This window comes from Bos taurus, chromosome 27 (genome assembly GCF_002263795.3).
Source record: "Bos taurus isolate L1 Dominette 01449 registration number 42190680 breed Hereford chromosome 27, ARS-UCD2.0, whole genome shotgun sequence".
NCBI classification, from domain to species: Eukaryota; Metazoa; Chordata; class Mammalia; order Artiodactyla; family Bovidae; genus Bos; species Bos taurus.
The window spans coordinates 2,806,336-2,823,505 of record NC_037354.1 but is presented as its reverse complement, the minus strand read 5'-3'; the positions used below and the strand labels follow the sequence as shown (position 1 = coordinate 2,823,505).

Here is a 17,170-nt window from a genome sequence, read left to right as displayed (position 1 = left end):
TATGCAGATGACACCATGCCTATGGCAGAAAGCAAAGAGAAACTAAAGAGCTTCTTGATGAAGGTGAAATAGGAGAGTGAAAAAGCTGGTTTAAAATTCTACATTCAAAAAACTAAGATCATGGCATCCAGTCCTATCAATTTATGGAAAATAAATGGGGGAAAAGTGGAAACAGTGACAGACTTTATTTTCTTGGTCTCCAAAATCACTACAGATGGTGACTGTAGCCATGAAATTAAAAGACAATTGCTCCTTGGAAGAAAAGCCATGACAAACCTAGACAGCATATTAAAAAGCAGAAATATCACCTTACCAATAAAGGTCCATATAGTCAAAGTTATGGTTTTTGCAGTAGCCATGTGTGGATGTGAGAGTTGGAGCATAAAGAAAGCTGAGTGCCAAAGAATTGATGCTTTCAAATTGTGGTTCTGGGGAGAAGATTCTTGAGAGTCCCTTGGACTGCAAGGAGCTCAAATCAGTCAATCCTAAAGGAAATCAGTTTTGAATGTTCATTGGAAGGACTGGTACTGAAGCTGAAGCTCCAAATCTTTGGTCACCTGATGTGACGAACTGACTCATTGGAAAAGACCCTGATGCTGGGAAAGATGGAAGGCAGGAGGAGATGGGGATGACAGAGGATGAGATGGTTGGATGCCACCACTAACTCAATGGACATGAGTTTGAGCAAGCTCTGGGATTTGGCGATGGACAGGGAAGCCTGGCATGCTTCAGTCCATGGGGTCTCAAAGAGTCTGACACAACTGAGCAACTGAACTGAACAGATGAACATTATGTAAGTTTTATGAACTTATCTTCTGGAATCAAGATTCCCAGGAGAAATATCAGAACCTCAGACATGCAGATCACCAACTAAATGGACATACATTTGAGTGACCCATGGGAGACAGTGAAGGACAGGGAAGCCTGGCGTGCTGCAGTCCATGGGGGTAACAAAGACTTGCTTAGAAACTGAACAGCAACAACGTGAGCACATCAGGATCTTTTCTGTCTGATTTCTGTCAGTTTCTACAACCATTGTAAGAAATCTTGTCCTTAGTAAAATTTATTCTAGATTGAGATTTTTTAAATACATATTTGATTGCAATGCTTGTGGAATAATAAAAATCACTGAAAAAAGTTTTCCTTATTATTTTTTTTCTTCTGGTTTTACTTAACCAATTGTATTTTTATTGTTGAATGATTGTATTTTCATTCTCATCAAAAACACAGTGAAGCTAAAAATGTATTATCATAAACTTTCTGGTGTAATCGGTGCCATAAGAAAAGAATGAAAATAAATCCTTTATACAAGCTGAAAAGTTTGTTTTATATACACGAAGTAAAAATATATGATTTCAAAAGCACCAGAAAAAAATAGAATGCTTTGTAAATGCCCAAAACCAGAATGCAACATCCTGTACAAGCTGGCCGTGTGTTGTAACAAAGCATTTAGAATGGCAGATCCCATCTTCTGAGGTGTGGGAGACACAGCCCAACATCAGCAGACAAAGCTGTGCATGTGCTGATGTTTGGACAGAGACTGACACAGCAAATGGTCTCTTCTCTATGGCTCTTACTTTGTGGAAACTATGGTTTAAAATCTGTGTAAAGGTATTCTCTTCCCCAGTGCCATCTTTTAGGTTGCAATGCAAAAGAAAATAATAGTAATGGTGATAATGCTTACTGTCAACCTTGCATTGATTTCAGTTCATTTATGAGCAAGTTATTTTCCTGACAAGCATGGCTCTCTAAGAAATGAGAATAAACTAAAGAGGAACACACAGAGAAGTGCAGCAGGGAGCCTGCACTCTTTCTACGGCCTTCAGCACCTTACTTGGCCCTGGCCTGATTGAAACACATTTCTTCTAAATAAAGTACCTGATACAATTTTAGGAAAATATGTAAGTGCATCAGTGTTTTCCTTTTAGAAGATTCAGAACCTTGCTATGTTTTAAGAAAATACTAGATATAAAGAAAGACTCATAAAACTAATATTTGGCAAGAATTTGAACTATTCATTCTCATGAAATAAAAATCCTAGGAGAGTTTTAGAAGGTGATTGTTCCTGTCAGTGGTGATCCTTGTAATCTTCATGGAATAACTATATCATACCTGAGATTTTGTGAAATGTTGTTGTGCCTACAGCTGCTTGGCATCCTGGAAAACTTGTCATGTATGTAGGGAGGGTGCCATTGTTGTTTCCATTTGCCCTGGAGGAAACTGAGCCTTGGGATTTCAACTAACTTTATTCACCTGGACATTCATTCATTTTCTCAACAGATAGATAAGCTACTGATCATGCACCTTATCTTTTTATTTTTTTGCTGAATATATTTGATAACAGTCTAGGCATCACATCAGACTTTCCCACCTGGGGATCTGGCAAAGAAACTGGGAACTCCCAGGGAATCTGAATTTCGAGGACAGTGAGATTTGATTACAGAACTTCTACAGGACTGGGGAAACAGAGACTCTTGGAGGGCACAGACAAAACCATGTGTGTACCAGGACCCACAGGAAAGGAGCAGCGACCCCACAAGACACTGAGCTAGACCTGCTTGTCAGTGTCTGAGGGTTTCCTGTGGAGGTATGGGCTGACAGTGGCCTGCTGCAGGGACAGCAGCAGCAGTCCTGGGAGGTGTGTGTTGGCACAAGCCATCTTGCAGGTCGCCATTAGCCCTGCCATACAGCCTGTAGACTCCAGGACTGGATTGCCTCAGTCCAAACAACTAACAGGGAAGGAGCAGAGCCCCACCCATCAGCAGACAATTGGATTAAAAGTTTATTGAGCAGAGCCCTGACCAGCAGAGCCAGATCCAACTTTCCCCACAGCCAGCCCCTCCCGTCAGGAAGTCTACACAAGCCTCATCCCCCTCCATCAGTGGGCAGACAGAAAAAACATGAAGTAGAATTCTATAGGCTCTAGAATAAAACCACAATCAGAGAGAGCTAACCAAAATGATCACATGGCCTTATGTAACTCAATACAGCTACAAGCCCTACCATGCTGGGCCGCCAAAGATGGACAGGCCATGGTGGAGAGTTCTGACAAAACATGGACCACTGGAGAAGTAGATGGGAAGCCACTCCAATATTCTTACCTTGAGAATTCCATGAACAGTATGAAAAGACAAAAAGGATATGACACTGGAAATGAGCCTCCCAGGTCAGTAGGTGTCCAATATGCTACTAGGGAAGATCAGAGAAATAGCTCCAGAAAGAATGGAGAGGCTGAGCCAAAGCAGAAACTACACTCAGCTGTGGACGCATCTGGTGGTGAAAGTAAAGTCCTCTCCTAGACTTTACCCCAGTCTGTACCCCAACCACCAATGCCAAAGAAACTGAAGTGGACCAGGTCTATGAAGACTTACAAGACCTTCTAGAACTAACACCACAAAAATATGCTGTTTTTGTCGTACAGGATAGGAGTGAAAAAGTAGGAATTCAAAAGACCTGGAGTAATAGGCAAATTTGGCCTTGGAGTACAAAGTGAAGAAGGGCAAAGGCTAACAGGGTTTTGTCAAGAGAACCCTCTGGTCATAGCAAACACACTCTTCCAACAACACAAGAGAAGACACTACACATGGACATCACCAGATGGTCAATACTGAAATCAGATAGATTATATTCTTTACAGCTGAATATGGAGAACCTCTATACACTCCAGCAAAGCAACACATGGAGCTGACCTGGTTCAGATCATGAGCTCCTCATTGCAAAATTCAGGCTTAAATGGAAGAAAGTAGGGAACCAGTAGACCATTCAGCTGTGACCTAAATCAAGTCTCTTATGATTATGCAGTGGAGATGACTAATAGTTCAAGGGTTTAGATCTGGTAGATAGAGTGCCTGAAGAACTACAGACGGAGGTTCATAACATTGTAAAGAGGTGGTGACCAAAATCATCCCAAAGAAAAAGAGATGCAAGAAGGCAAAGTGGTTGTCTGAGGAGGCCTTATAAATAGCTGAGAAAAGAAGAGAAGAAAAAGGCAAAAGAGAAAGGGAAAGATACACCCATCTGAAGGCAGTTCCAGGGAATAGCAAGGAGAGATAAGAGAGCCTTCTTAAGTGAAAAATGCAAAGAAATAGAAGAAAATAATAGAATGGGAAAGTCTAGCGATCTCTTCAAGAATATTGGAGACACCAAGGGAACATTTTATGCAAAGAGGGGCACACTAAAGGACAGGAAAAGCAAGGGCCTAGCAGAAGCAGAAGAGATTAAGAAGAGGTAGCGAGACTACACAGAAGAGCTATACAAAAAAAGTCTTAATGACCCTGAAAACCATGAGGGTGTAGTCACTCACCTAGAGTCAATCATCCTGGAATGTGAAGTCAAGAGAGCCTTAGGAAGCATTACCAGGAACAAAGCTAGTGGAGGTGATGAAGTTCCAGCTGAGCTATTTCAAATCCTAAAAGATAATGCTGTTAAATTGCTGGACTCAATATACCAGCAAGTTTGGAAATTTGAGCAGTGGCCACAGGACTGGAAATGATCAGTTTTCATTCCAATCCCAAAGAAGGGCAATGGCAAAGAATGTTCCTACTATTGCACAGCTGTGCTCATTTCTCATGCTAGTTATGTAATGTTCAAAATCCTTCAATCTAGGTTTCAACAGTATGTGAGCAATGGACCTGAAGATGTACAGCTGGATTTAGAATAGAAATGGGAACCAGAAATCAAATTGTCAGCAACCATTGGATCATTGAAAAAGCAAGAGAGTTCCAGAAAGACATTTACTTCTGCTTAATTGAGACCGTGCTAAAGCCTTTGATTGTGTAGATCACAAAAAACTGTTGAAAATTCTTAAAGAGATGTGACTATCAGACCACCTTACCTGTCTCCTGAGGAACCTGTATGCACATCAAGAAGCAACAGTTAAAAACTTACATGGAACAATGGACTGGTTCAAAATTGGGAAAAGAGTATGTCAAGGCTGTACATTGTCACTCTGCTTATTTAACTTCTATGCAGTGTACATCATGTGAAATCCTGGGCTGGATGAATCACAAGCTGGAATCAAGATTGCCAGGAGAAAGATTAACAACCTCAGGTATGCACATGATATCACACTAATGGCAGAAAGTGAAGAGGAACTAAAGAACCTCTCGATGAAGGTGAAAAGAAGAGAATGAAAAGCTGGCTTAAAACTCAACATCCAAAAGACTAAGATCGTGACATTCTGTCCCATCACTTCATGGCAAAAATGGGGGAAAAGTGAAAACAGTGACAGACTGTTTTCTTGGGCTCCAAAATCACTGCATATGGTGACTGCAGCCATGAAATTAAAAGACACTTACTCCTTGGAAGAAAAGCTATGACAAGCCTGACAGCATATTAAAAAGCAGAGACCTAAATTTGCCAACAAAGGTCCATATAATCAAAGCTGTTTTTCCAAATAGTCATGTATAGATGTGAGAGTTGGACCGTAGAAATGACTGAGAGCTGAAGAATTGATGCTTTTGAATTGTGATACTGGAGAATACTGTGGAGAGTCCCTTGGACAGTAAGGAGATCAAGCCAGTCAATCCTAAAGGAAATCAGCCCTGAATATTCATTTAAAGGCTGATACTGAAGCAAGCTCCAATAATTTGCCCACCTGATGTGAAGAACCAACCCATTGGAAAAGACCTTGAACCTGGCAAAGATTGAGGGCAGGAGAAGTGGGTGACAGGATGAGATGGTTAGATGGCAACCCTGACTCAATGGACATGAGTTTGAGCAAACTCTGGAGATAGGGAAGGACAGGGAAGCCTGGTGTGCTGCAGTCCATTGGTTCACAAAGATTCAGACTTGACTTAGAAACTGCTGCTGCTCCTGCTAAGTCACTTCAGTCATGTCTGACTCTGTGCAACCCCAGAGATGGCAGCCCACCAGGCTCCCCCATCCCTGGGATTCTCCAGGCAAGAACACTGGAGTGGGTTGCCATTTCCTTCTCCAATGCATGAAAGTGAAAAGTGAAAGTGAAGTCGCTCAGTTGTATCCGACTCTTCGAGACCCCATGGACTGCAGCCCACCAGGCTCCTCCATCCATGGGATTTTCCAGGCAAGAGTACTGGAGTGGGGTGCCATTGCCTTCTCCGGACTTAGAGACTAAACAACAACAAATATTTGACATAAATATGAAATGCCTCATGAATTTGAACATCATCCTTCTTTAGGGTCCATGCTAACCTTCTCTGTCATTTGAATTTCAATGTCTGCATTACTAAAGCAGCACCAATATATACTTTTATATGAACAGATATTTCATTGACATAATTTAATGGTTTTTGAGGCGTATTCTTCAATCTGTTCTTATGAGGTCGAGAGAGAGGAGTGAAGAGAATGATTCTAAAGAAAGGAGAGTAAGGTATAGAAGCAGGAGCTCTTTCCAGCATGCCGAATAAAACAAAGGTAAAAAGCAAACCTTCAGAATCTCAACACTGAATTCATAGAGAGAAGCTGAGTCTCTGCCTGATTTTCACAGCATTTCTAGGGTTGCTCTAAGAGACATTTCAGATATCAAGCTGCTTCCTTCGATAAATACCTCGTACCTCAGTGCTCACTTTAATTCATTTTAGATAAGATCTATAGCCTTGTTTCCACACACCCTGAGACTTTGTGTTTATTCCATTTAAGTGACTTTTCACAATATTTCCCCCAGGGGTTATTTAGAACCCTGTTGAGTCAATTATTTGATTAAAATTAAGTTTGGTAACAAACAAACAAGATACTGATTATTTCCCTTAACAAATTATATCTTATTTGGTCAAAACAATACATAAGTAAAGGATACACACAAACTAATATTGTTGCAGTAATTTTAAGTACAATTATTAGTATTCAGGATGTTAAATTTCAAACCAAGTAGAAAATTATTTTTCTAAGTATTGTTAACCCCTTAGATTGTATATGTTCCTTGGATGTAATTTAAAAATGTCAGATGGGTAACTTTATACATATATGTAGATTCCCTGGAGGAGGGCATGGCAACCCATTCCAGTATTCTTGCCTGCAGAATCCCATGGACAGAGGAGCCTGGCAGGCTATAATCCATGGGATCACAAAGAGTTGGATATGACTGGGTGACTAAGCACAGCCCTATATGTATGTGTACAGATATGTGTGTTGGAGGCAGAATAGTGTGTGTATATTCATCTGCATGTGTTTGTGTATATTAATATCCCAAATAATCAAACACAAGTAGAAAAGGTACCTTTTTTAAAAAAAGACTGAATTATTTGATGCATAGATAAACAAAATAAAATCCTGATTAAATATAGTATTTTATTTTTTAATCCTTTTTTTTAAAGTTTTTATTGGCATATAGTTGTTTTCCCCAGTGGCTCAGATTGTAAAGAATCTGCCTACAATGCAGAAGACCTGGGTTTGATCCCTGGGTTGGTAAGATCCCCTGGAGAAGAGAATGGCAACCCGTCCAGTATTTTTGCCTGGAGAATCCTATGGGCAGAGAAGGCTGGTGGGCTACAGCCTATGGGGTCATAAAGAGTTGGACACAACTGAACAACTTTCACTCCCTATATTTGCTTTACAAATATAGTGTTGTTTATTTGTAAGTTTATATAAAGTTATATATATAGTAGTGTTAGTTTCTACTATACAGCTATTCATATATATATACATATATATACATCCTCCCTCTATTTTGGATTTCCTTCCCATTTAAGTTAAATATAATATTTTTGTGGACTTTTAGTCATGGAAATTTAGTCTTCAGAGTGTGTGTTGTGTTGCCTTCATGACAAGTTCTTGCCTACTTTGACCCTGACTCTTTCCATAAGCTTTGTGGATAGTTCTAATGGTGCTAGAATCGGGCTCCCTATTTTCCTTGTGAATCTGGGTATCTTAGTTAGAAATCTATATTCAGCACTGTGGTGAGATGAAGGTCCAGCCATTCCTCATATAAAGATAAGAGAGAAAATGGTCTTGATTTTTCTATTTTCATTGAACTGGTGTAGTGGCAGGTAAAATAATACAAGGCAAGTAAGAATCAGATTTCTTACCTTAGTTGATTTTTCCTCATGGGGAGAAAAATTCAGTGCTGTTGACCCCCATCAACATGACCCCAGTAAGATATTTTGCAAATCATACCCTAGGGAATATTAAGCCATCTTACTTTCTGACTAGTTTCCATTTGTACAGACTATCACAGTTTTGGAAGAGAATTGATTCAAGTGATTAACATGGAACTGGAGGGGAAACCCTTCTTTGTATAAAGGTATTTTAATTTTGAGATATAAACTGATTCCTTGACCCATCTGATGGCTGGAGATTTACAGTCAGCGTCAGTGAAGTTTGAACAAAGCTTTATCTCAGTGGCATCAAAGGCGTGGCTGAATCCCATCCTTTCTGTGGCATCTTAGCCATGTGTCTTATAACTGCTTACGGAAGACTTCTGCTTCAGGGTCTCTTAATAAAGTCAGACTTGGCTGATCCCAGACTGAATGGCTGAGCTTCACCTTGCAGACAGCCTGGTGTACAAAAAGCCTCTCCTGGAGTCTTAACAAATGAACAACCACCACAAGAGACCAGATTCGTGGAGCACTTGTGGGGCGTCAGGCGCCATACAGATCGCTGGTTCGTTTAATCTTCTTAACAATCCCATGAAGTTGACATTAGAACCATGCTCTCCTACAAATGAGGTAACAGACAAACCCAGAGGTAAAGGAATGTATACAACACCCCATGGCTCATACATATCCGAATATCTTAAATATTCCGACTCCGGAGCCCAAACTCCTAACCACTACCTTAGATTCATCTTGTGTTATTAAATCAAAGAATACAGATGAAGGTATTTACAGATGAGCTATAAAATGTCAGGTAGGTATGTTGATAATATATCTTATTTCCAGGGGCACATTGATGAGCATACAGTCAGTCCTGAATAAAACTTGATTATTAGTGTATTGTTCAAAATGAACACCGTGTGACTTGGTTTTGCTCTTACAAGTTTGAAATTATGACTATTCTTTTAGATTACACAATCAAGACAGGCTCTGACTTGGAAATTTTATTTTCATATTTTAGATTCATATGACATTGTCTCTCTAAAGAAGTTAACATTTTATAGTCCACTTGGGAATGTTATTTTGTGCTGTATGATTTTTCTCCCTACTTCTATTGCATATTGGTAACTCAAGATATTTACTGATATTTTTTATGAGAGTGTTAAGGGAATTAATATAATAGAGTTTGTAATTGATTTGCACTTGTTTGAAAAGCCCATGCTGTTAATAAAAACAGCACTGCTTTCCTGTTATCTGTTTTATCATGTGAGCATTGCCTTTCTCCTACAGTGGGAGATCCAAAGGGACTGATTCACGGTTTGGTTGGTAAAGAGAAAACCTACTGTGTTTCAAAGATTTGAATGCTACATGGAGTTCCAGATATCCACAGAGCAAGTGACCTGTTTTCCAAATTAAAAAAGAAAAAAAAAAAAAGGTCAGGGTAATGTACTAGACTAGAGCCCAATATTATATTATTTTTGTCACAGCACCTACACAAGAAATCAACAAAAAAAGGTCCTCTCTGTAATAGTCTTCATTATCCACTTCTCACTTCTCAAACAGCTATAGGAGAAAATAGAAATCATTTTACTTCCCTAAACCTCCCTGCTATGCCACAGAAATCAGTTGCTATGAATATTTAGCACTGAGTTCCTAGAACTGAAACAACTTGCATGTTATTTCAAGAATTGTGTGCTATTTATATAAATTGTTCCTGAATACTTATATTAGCATTTAGGAAATTAGACTAATTTAAAGTAGATGTTACCACTCTACGTTCAGTTTAATGACAATGTTCTGAAGACCTAAAATTAAGAGAATATGCTATTTATATTAGATTATCTACCATATGAGAGGGCTTCCCTGGTGGCTCAGACAGTAAAGAATCTGCCTACAATGTAGGAGACCTGAGTTTGATCCCTGGGTTGGGAAGATCCCCTGGAGAAGGAAATGGCAACCCACTGTAGTATTCTTGCCTGGAGAATCCCATGGACAGAGTAGCCTGGTGGGCTACAGTCCATGGGGCCACAAAGAGCTGGACACGACTGGGTGACTAACACTTTTCACTATATGAAGTATATACATTTAATATACATTACTTCATAAGTCTAGAATGGCATTGTTAACACAAAGAGCAAAACAAGTGGCACATAAAACAATTCCTTCAGGATTAATAGGAAATCCTTAAATTGCAGGCACAAATTCAAATAAATTTATTGAAAAGATTTAATTTAAAAAATTATTATGAATGCATACTCATTTCAACATGACTGAAATTCACTTTAAGATCAAAATGATGCAAAAAAATATTTAGAATAATTCCCACTAAGGAAAGTTACGTAGAATAGTTATGGTTGTAAATCTGTGCATGAGATCAGTCTTTCATACACTGAAATGCAATCATCAATAAGACAGAAGTTCTTTCCACTCCAATATTCACACAATGACCATTTGATTTTAATGAAATAAACATCATCTTCAAACTAAGTTTACATGCAAATTGGTTTTGGTGTTATATTGTGAGAGAAATAACCTACTGAAGGTTTTGAACCCCTCTTTTATTTGAATTGGAGAAGGCAATGGCACCCCCACTCCAGTACTCTTGCCTGGAAAATCCCATGGAGGAAGGAGCCTGGTAGGCTGCAGTCCATGGGATCGCTAAGAGTCGGACACGACTGTGTGACTTCACTTTCACTTTTCACTTTCATGCATTGGAGAAGGAAATGGCAACCCACTCCAGTGTTCTTGCCTGGAGAATCCAAGGAACAGGGGAGCCTGGTGGGCTGCCGTCTATGGGGTCGCACAGAGTCGGACACGACTGAAGATAGGACCCTAGCGGCTCAGATGGTAAAGCTTCTGCCTGTAATTCGGGAGACCCGGGTTCAACCCCTGGGTCAGGAAGATCCTCTGGAGAAGGAAATGGCAACCCATTCCGGTATCCTTGCCTGGAAAATCCCATGGACAGAAGAGCCTGATAGGCTACAGTCCATGGGGTCTCAAAGAGTCGGACAGGCTGAGCGACTTCACTTTCACTTCATTTTAATAACAATAAGGTCATTGTTGTTCTAATATCACTATGACTTACCTTTACACTACCTCTGTGTTAGTTTGAATCTGTGTATTTCTAGGTGGGAAAGTCATTATTCTTGTTCCTAATCCAAAATTTTTCATTATACAATGTATACTGTATATATTTACCACTGATCAAAAATTGAGAGAGAGAAAGAAAGAAGAGAGGATGGAAGGAGGGAAAGAAGGGAGGGAGGGGGAAATGAAGGAAAATTCCCTGTGATTATAAAGGAAATGTTCTTTATTGTTTGTACCACTGCGTTTCTACATTTTAGCATCCCCAGATGACCTATTCCTATTGATCTTAGTGTCCTTCTTGTCTCATCAAGAGACTTTGCTACAATTCCTGAGAAACAACCTATGAACGTTCCTTTGATTCATCTTCAATGCTCCTGGCTTTGTCTAGCTTCAGAGCTTCAGCTTGAGTCCTGTACCTGAGGCCGAGTAGGGCCTCAATTTGGGTTATAAATTACTAAGCGGCTACGTTAGGGGTTGAGGTGGTTCAGGTGGGTGGCCCACTAGAACGCTTATGGGAATATCAGCCACCTGAAATTTCCTTCCTGTGTTTGTACTATACTGTGAAAGTCACTCAGTTGTGTCCAACTCTTTGAGACCCCATGGACTATACAGTCCATGGAATTCTCCAGGCCAGAATACTGGAGTGGGTAGCTGTTCCCCTCTCCAGGGGATCTTCCCAACCCAGGGATCACACCCAGGTCTCCCGCATTGCAGGCAGATTCTTTACCAGCTGAGTCACCAGGGAAGCCCAAGAACACTGGAGTGGCTAGCCTATCCCATTTCCAGTGGATCTTACCAACCCAGGAATCAACCCAGGGTCTCCTGCATTGCAGGTGGATTCTTTACCAGCTGAGCTACATGGGAAGCCCTTCCTGTGCTTGGAAGTTCCCCAAATCTATTATTTCAACCCAGTTTCTTTAGTGCTTAAAGATATTTCTGTCCTTATTAAGTGCTCCGTAAATAATTTAAATGAATGGATAATTTTTACAAAGCATTCACAGAACTTACCTTCTAAAAACGTCTGCTATTTTATATCCAATATGCTTTTCAGCATATTAGATAAGTATTAGATAAGAGTAAACCAGGCTCATAAAATTAGTGTTTACTCTACTTAGTAGGATAACCTAGTTGAAATGTTTTATCTTTGTAGTACCTTTTAAGAATATAATACTCTGGTAGGGGAAGCATTTTGCATTAAACATTTTATTTTTAATTCCACTCTGATGTTTTCTTTTTTATTTATTTACATTTCTAAAGAGCCTTTTCAGAGAACCTATTGCATATTCATTTCTGAGGCTGAAAATGTGTTTTTGTGCTTTATGATGTATACATAAGAAATCTGATAACAGTGTTTGTAGTTCTTAATCCCATTCAGCTAAAGTATTATTATTATAACACAACTTGTTTTTTAAAGTGAAATAGAAGTTTGGACAATTTTTAATTTTGTTTGTGTTGCAAAGCACAGTGATTTTGTGGGAAGGCAGAAAAGTGTGGCTCAGAGGGAGGGCAGAAGTGGACAGGAGACAGTGGGGGCTGTGGACGCCTCGCTTCCATATGACGCCTGCACAGGTGGTGTGTGTGAGTCACAGTATCCAGGGAGGGTGAGGAAGCTGGGAGAGGACGAAAGGCAGAGAGTAATAAGATGGGATGCAGAAAAATCGTATCACAAACATTAAGGAAGGGGAGAGAGAAACAAGGCAAAGTGTTAAAAGTGCCACGTACCAGAGGGTAAGCTGTGTCCACTGAAAAGAGGGCCACAGATTTGGTGTTAATGAGAAAAGGACAGATGCAAACTTTGAACCAAAATGACACTTCTCCTTAGAACTCCACTTTCACTTTTCATTGTTCTTTTAGTCTCGTCACTGGAAGAAAGTACTTCTTGATGTTCCAAACTCTTTTTTTTTTTTTTTTCTTTGCTTGCAAGTGTGTTTAAGTTGCATCCATTTTAAAAGGGCTTGGCATTCAAATTCTGAGTCTATAAGATGCCAGTTAATATGCCTGCTTTCCCAATTACTATTGAAGGGAATATCCACTTTCCAGAAGAACCTCACTCATTGTTTATTTAAAACAAAAACAAACAAACAAACAAAAAAAAACGGCTATCACAAGTGAAGTGTTTAAATAGTGACCTGAATAGTCTTAAATATGTTAATTAAAAAAAATTGTTGGTCATACAAATGTTTAGTGTTGTGTAGACCTTTCCTGGATGTGAATGATTTTTCTGTTTACAATTGATTTTAATGCATTTTGAGTGAGCGTGGAAGAGAAGAAGTCCATGAATGAAAACAGGACCACAGCATAGTTGCTGGCATTATCGTTGACCAGCAGCTCAACCAGTTTGGAGACCAGCTCACATTCAGGTGACCTCAGGGCACATTCCTGCAAGAAAGGGTCATCTTAACCCCAGAACACAGGGAAATGGAAAAGATGAGATTTATAACAGGAAGGCACACACACACACACAACAATTGTGCAGCCCCAGAAACTGGGTTGCTTTGATTATCTGACCTACTTAAAATTGTTTTCCCTTCTTTTGTTGGCTAGTATCCTAAGGCATGGTAGAACTAATTCGCCTGAAGCAGGAGCTACCTTCAGGAATTATGTTTACTTTTTTGGTGGTCAAACACTAGGGTTAGAATTGTCTGTTCTTATAAAATCACATCTCCAGAAATTTTTGTAAAAGCCTGAAGGCAAATTTTTCCCCTCAGTACACAGATGTCAAATGGTTTTATTCTAGCCTGTGGCACACTTATACTTATTAATTATGTCTTTTCCTTTATTTGGAAGATTTATGTATTTACTTCATATGGATTCATATGATGCAGATTTCAGTATTTTTACATAAGAATAAAGCTACAAAACAAACAAAAAATCAACACTATGTTCCAAACGGATGAAAACATGAGAAGAAAAGGAAGAAGCAAAAACCTTAAACCTTTGAGCATTTGCTCTAAAAGTAGTCATGCTGCTGCTGCTAAGTCACTTCAGTTGTGTCCGACTCTGTGCGACCCCATAGATGGCAGCCCACCAGGCTCTGCTGTCCCTGGGATTCTCCAGGCAAGAACACTGGAGTGGGTTGCCATTTCCTTCTCCAATGCATGAAAGTGAAAAGTAAAAGTGAAGTTGCTCAGTCGTGTCTGACTCTTCACGACACCATGGACTAAAGCCTACAGGGCTCCTCTGTCCATGGGACTTTCCAGGCAAGAGTACTGGAGTGGGGTGCCATTGTCTTCTCCAAAAGTATTCATACTTATTGCCAGTTTGAGGAGGGTTTCCCAGGTGGTGCTAGTGGTAAAGAACTCACCTGCCAATGCAAGAGACATAAGGGATGCGGGTTTAATTTACCCTGGGTTGGGAAGATCCCCTGAAGGACGGCATGGCAACCTACTCAAGTATTCTTTCCTGGAGAATCCCCTGAACAGAAGAGCCTGGTGGGCTACAGTCCATGGGGTCACAAAGAGTTGGACATGACTGAGCGACTGAGCACTCACACGAGGGGGGTGACTCCAGATTCAGAACATGCTGCTTCTCTATTCTGAGTGGTTTCCATTGACAGTGGGTAGGCCCAGGAGGGAAGACCTCTGATGTGACCTCTGAGATGACACCTGTCTGGCTCCAGCCCCCTCACTACCTTCACCCAAAGAGGCGTATCAGGTTGCTGGACTCAAGCATCTTAATGCCCAGTCTGACAACCTGGTGAGTGAGTTTTCCTGAACACGCTTGGTGTGCTTGCTCACTAAATCATGTCTGACTTTGTGACCCCATGGATCCTCCAGACTCCTCTGTCCATTGGATTCTCCAGGCAAGAATACTGGAGTGAGTTGCCATTTCCTAGTCCAGGGGATCTTCGCCACTCAGGGATTGCTCCCACGTCTCCAGTTGTGTCCAGGTTCTTTACCCCTGGCCACCTGCAGGCCTCTGCAAGACACTAGGGCTTATTCTGGCCATCAGCATGGATTAGGCCCAGCCTTAGCTAGGAATTCCACTGCCGTCTATGAAACACACAGGCCTACCCTGCAGATTCCTTGTCCTCTGTACCCAGTATTTTTTTTTTTTCCATAGCACTTACCAGGATCTGGCAAATTCAACTTTGGCTTGTTTGTGTGGGTGCCACCCACCTCTCTCCAGTAGATCACAGGAGATGGATATTGTGCACCACAGTCGCTGAGGCACCACCCCAGGCCAGCAGCCCCTCAGCCTTCAGTAAGGATGTGTCTGCTAGACTCTGATTTTATAGCTGAAAGTTACTTGGCCTACATTTGGGTTCTGGATTTGAACTTTATACAAACTGAGACATCTTTTCCACCAGCCTTCTTGTAGGTGATGAAGAGACTGCTTCTGAAGGCCGATTTTCAATACATTCAAATGTGAATTCATTCCTCTTCACCAAACCGTTACTCATGGTGAAGCACAAATGCTTCTGAATTTGAGCAGTGATATCCCAGTACACATTTTACAGACACATCTTTTTTTATTACCTATTATCTCCTCATTCAAAAATACAATAAAGGTGCTAAGATTAAAATAAGACAGTGACAAAACTAATTCAAGTGATATTTCATTATTTCCCATATTGTATTTATATGTATGTTTGGAATATGCCTCACGGTACTTTCATGACCCTTTACCAAATCCAGCATTACTTTAAAATCATATAGATTTATACCATGCATATAAAAAGAATCTGTTTCATTACATAAAATATTAGCAGAAGACATGTTGCTCTTTTTAGAATCATAAGAGTTAATGTCATGTTGGCCTCATTTTAAACTTAACATGGCATAAAGTTTTAAAACAATAGTGTGATAGCAGCTTACATTTATCTTATTCGTTACATCTACTTTGGTCAAATTCTTTATCACCACAAAAGATCACAGAATAAGCAGGCTCATACATACAGAAGATTTCTTTCTGAGGCAAGAAAAATAACCACATCACATAACACCATGCACCACAAAATTTCTGCTATTGTCAGCAAAAGCAAGCAGCTCAAATTCTCTGCAATGTTTGCTTGAAACAAAAATGTCACGTTGACCTCAAGGCTAGAAACTCTAAGAACTGGAAAAAGGAAATCTAAAAAAATAACACCTTTATCCAGTGTTCACCAAATTTAGTTTTTAAAGTTTGTTTTAAATTGTCAGAGAAAGTGTTTACACTGTAAATTTTAATTGAAGAAAAGCAAAAATATATTATTTTCTGAAGTGTTTTTCAACTGTGTGTGTATATATATATATATGAATGTGTATGCATCCCCTTCAATTTCAGTCCATCCCCACACTCCCAGGTGTAACCTCTGACGACAAGGTAGTGCTTATTGTTCCACATCTAGGACAGATTCATTGACCACATTTGCTTTATATTTTTCGATCCTTCCTCCTAATGACCGCTTTCTATTGCTCACTCCAGGCCCTCATTAAGGTGCTACTCACATTTATAGATTCCCTTGTGTTGCGCTACTTTAGGAGTGACTCTAAATGTTAAGATGGTTGTAAATATGTTCTTGGGAGTAAAGTGCACGAGGTCCTTATAGGTTTCTGTGTTTCTGTGCTCCCATTCATAGGCCTGTCTAGGCTGTCTTCTGAATACTACACTTCCAATGTCTGTGTTAATGGTCTATTTCTTCTTTATTTTTATGCCATCAGAGTTAGGAGTTTCCTGCTGAAAGTAGCAGAATATTTGAGTGAAAGTGGCTGAAACCACAGTGTTTTGTTTCTCTTAATGTCAGGAAGTTTGAAGATAGGGATCCAGTTTATTATAATAGCTTAGTCAATCCCCTAGCCCCCCAGGCAAGGCACAAACGCAGTGGAGAGAGGGAGCGGAGCACTGTCTCCCCCAGAAATGCCCCACACACCTTCCCCATGTCTCATTGGCTATGATTAGGTCATGTGTGCACATGCTCAGCCATGCCTGACTCATGCCACCCCACCCCATGAACAGTAGCCCTCCAGGCTCCTCTGTCCATGAGATTTCCCAGGCAAGAATACTGGAGAGGGTTGCCATTCTTTTCTTCCAGGGATCTTGCCTCCCAACCCATGGGTTGAACTTGTGTCTCCTGCATTAGTAGGTGGATTCTT

General features: G+C 40.2%; 1 protein-coding gene and 1 non-coding gene across 3 annotated transcripts in view; one reads left to right on the top strand and one right to left on the bottom strand.

Moving 5' to 3' along the window:
- Nucleotides 1-17,170, top strand: part of CSMD1 (CUB and Sushi multiple domains 1) — a 2,064,317-nt gene that overhangs the window by 1,389,947 nt on the left and 657,200 nt on the right. The window lies entirely within an intron of this gene.
- On the bottom strand, nucleotides 6,114-6,215 carry LOC112444668 (U6 spliceosomal RNA). The gene has a single exon (XR_003033036.1). It is a non-coding gene; the product is annotated as a U6 spliceosomal RNA (small nuclear RNA).